General features: G+C 38.0%; 1 pseudogene; it reads right to left on the bottom strand.

Moving 5' to 3' along the window:
- Positions 1–410: 410 nt before the first annotated feature.
- LOC113309339 lies at positions 411–3,355 on the bottom strand (annotated as a pseudogene).
- Between the last annotated feature and the right edge of the window lie 256 nt (positions 3,356–3,611).

Genomic DNA, 3,611 nt, shown 5'->3' with positions numbered 1-3,611 from the left:
TTAAAACTCACAAGGGTTTTACTTTCTTGAGCAGTCTCTGTAACTCCTTTTTACAAGTACAAGTACAAGTACATTTGGGAATAATGAAATTTTGGTTCTTGTCTTCTAAATACTTTTATCTACTTTAGCACAAATGATTCTGCTAGTGGTGGTGGATCTTCTGGCGGTTATGAGCAACATTGCCATACACAGCTTTGCCAGTGTTCACCAAAGTGAACCAGTGTTAGAAATCTGCAGTCTTACAAAAAAGGAAAAATGACACAAAGCAAAACGAGAAGGCACCTTAAGGTACACAGCTCTGAAGACAATAACTAGGAAATACGCATAGAAGAGGGATTTAAGCAAGTAAAAAGTTGTGAACAGAAACTTGGAAACCCAAAATCAAACTTATGTTTTTAAAGGAACTTCAACTGAACTGCTCACCGCCTGTCAAGACCCAGTTTTGCATCTTGGATGCGCAACAAAACAAAAGACTGCAATTATACAAGTCTCTTCTGTATACCCTTCTAGCACCATTCTCCTCTACTTAAAAGCTCACTTCATTTCTTCTTGACAGCAGAATTGGCAACCATCTAAATATGATGCAAGGAATGTGATCATCTTCAAGAAACTCCAAAGAAGACAATAATATTAGTCCCCAGTGGAGAAAAATCATTACAGACAATTATTCATCTAATGCTGTTACAGATTTTACTTTTTCATGACAAGAACTTTCCTTCTGCTTATATCGGATATCATCAGGTGTTCTCAAGTCTCTGCCCCAACGGGGTTTAAAACAGACAAAAGAGGCAGAAATAGCTTATAGCCAGCAGTATCATGGTAATCTTCTTTAACATCTGATCAGAAAGTAGAACTATTGTTTGTTAAGAAAGAAGTAGTCTATGCTGTAATGCAGCTGTTTAAGTTGTTTGGTACATATTCACTTGCTTCAGCTAAAAAGATTAATCAAAGCTAAAAGTAGAAGATACTACAGGACAAACATTGAAGAAGATGTACTTTGAAGTATTCCACACTAACAAGAAGCAAACACCGATATTCTCTTCTTCTGATACATCCACATGTGACATTTATGCGAAATCCTTTTCTTGTTACCAAGCTATGGGTGGTCATAAATCAAGTTGCAAGAGCAATTGCTTGATACTCAATATAGGCCAATATTTGCTGCAATGTTCAATGGGAGATACACACAACTTCTCCAAGGAAATCACAAGTTCAAGTGCGCATCAGTGTAAAATATGCAACAACACCTTTCTGACTGGTCGTAGGAGATATAAAAGGCTACATCGAGATATACCTTGCGGACCAAAGGTATGTATCCAATTTGCTTATTAACATCAGTTCAATAAGCCAAATACAGCGTGACTGATAAGAAGACTGTAATGTTTGACTCAATGAGCAGACACCGCATCATGAAACTGTAATCTCCCAATTGAATATATTATGTTCAGTTTTTAAAAAAAGCTAATCACTACCCTAATGCACTGATTCAAATTTTTGGTAGGCAAGGAAACCCAAAAGACAAGGCCATTCAATTTTGTGATCCACAGCTACCAAATGTGAACTCAAATCTGGGTAACTTAATTACACACTTTCAACAACTGTATCTAATGATCAAACCTATATTAATAGAAAGATAAGTGGATAAGACTAAACAATTTCCGAAGGAACTAAGCAACTTAAGAAAATGAAACACTGTTAAGAAATAAAAGGAATACAGAAATACCTTGACCCCCTTTCACCGGCTTCTAGCAACTCCAAGTTCTTTTATTAGTCTTCAATGAAACTCCAATTTTTCCCACAATATAGCAGATGAGACTGAATAAAATACCTGCGCGACAGAGCTAAACATCTGTAACAAGGCATTAACTCTTCTCCAAATCTGCATCATATTCCAAGGAAGCTTGGGATTCTCACTCTTAAGTAACAGGCAAATAGTCTTGCAATCCAGACTAATTTGGATATTCTGCACACTAAGATCTATTGCAAGTCGAAGACCAACTTCAACACCTTGTAATTACTCATGAGCAGGCACAAAGATGACTGCTTCCACCAAAAGCACAATCAATAACATCACCATGCTTATCTCTTAGGATAGCTCCAAACCCACCAGAATGATCTTTCTTTGAACCATCAGAGTTTATCATAACATCATTACCCCTCAGGAACAATCCACCAGCAAGGAATCACAATCTTAGCAGTGAAATGACAGTCAACATTCCAGTTGTGCATAAACCTTCTATGAGCAGTGCTGTCAGGGAGAGATCTGGAGTGCGCACTAATCTTCATTTAAATATCTTGGACAATGTGGAGAGAGACTTGAAGTGTGGAATACTTTTTAGAAGCAAAAATCCTATTTATTCCTCTCCCTCCATCCCTGGTAAATGAAACCAGCAAAATCAAGCTTCTTGATAGAGCTAAGGTCAGAACTGGAAAAACGCTCAACACCCCAATTAACTTCCTCCTCCCATGTAGCAGAAATGGCTCTCAGATAACCCATTTTGAGAAGATGACCATGCCAAATAATAGAGGCAAGCTGACATTCCTGAAAAGGATGACCTTCGCTCTCATTAGCACCTCCGCAGAGAATACAGATTTGCTTGAACTCATCCCTTGTCTTGAATCTGCCATGAAGGGCCACCCAAGCAAATGAAGAGTGTCTAGGCAAACTACTGCTCCAAGACCCACCCCTCTCATGGTATAATCAAAGTGACTAGAGTATAAGATTATGAAGTTGAAAATAAAATTTTCTAAGCTATTGAAGCATTGAAGTACCAAATCGGAAGCCAAAACCCAAATTACCAAAAATTAAACAAAACCCAAATTCAGATTCATCAAACCAAAGCTTAGATTCATTCATCAATTAAACATCATAACAGTATTACAAAGACGAAAACCCTACCCCTAATTTCGTAGCATGGAATCTGAACCCTAACCCCTTTTTTTTCAAATGAAGACTCTAATTAAGGAGTAGTAGATTTGGTAACAGCTTTAGTACCTTGAGAAACAGCATTCTTAGCTAATTCATCAGGAAACAGAAGACGAACAGCAGTCTGAATCTCTCGATTAATAATCTCGATGATTCTCGAGCAAGTATTTCAAAGATATCATCAATAAAACTGTTCATAATACCCATAGCTTCACTCGAAATACCAAGATCAGGATGAACTTGTTTTAGAACTTTGAGGATGCACATCTCATAAGTTTCCACTGATTTCTTCTTCTTCTTATCAACAGTTGATGAACCATCTTTGCTTGGTGGTAATTTCTTCTCAGCTCTGGGTTTCTTCTCTGCTGGTGCAGGTGCTTTCTGAGCCTACTTCTTTTCTGCTGGCTTTTTCTCTGCTTTGGGTGCCATTAGAGCAAGTAAAAATGTTTTCTGAACTGAAACAAAACGGAGACTTCGAGGCATTCATACAAGGATGCTGGTTGAATTTGATTGGTTGGTTTTGTTTCAACCGGATCGACACTGTGTATCGTTGATTGGCGTAGAGGTAATGGATGGCTGCGGTTTCATTTAGGAAGAGAGGGAATTGTTTATTGAAATTCAAATTTTGGGCACGCATTACGCTTCGTAGTTCGCACCATATGATGGCGGACTGTAACCTGTTGAT

The sequence above is a fragment of the Papaver somniferum genome, chromosome 9 (genome assembly GCF_003573695.1).
Source record: "Papaver somniferum cultivar HN1 chromosome 9, ASM357369v1, whole genome shotgun sequence".
In the NCBI taxonomy this organism is placed as follows: domain Eukaryota; kingdom Viridiplantae; phylum Streptophyta; class Magnoliopsida; order Ranunculales; family Papaveraceae; genus Papaver; species Papaver somniferum.
This window is presented reverse-complemented; position numbering and strand designations above follow the sequence as displayed.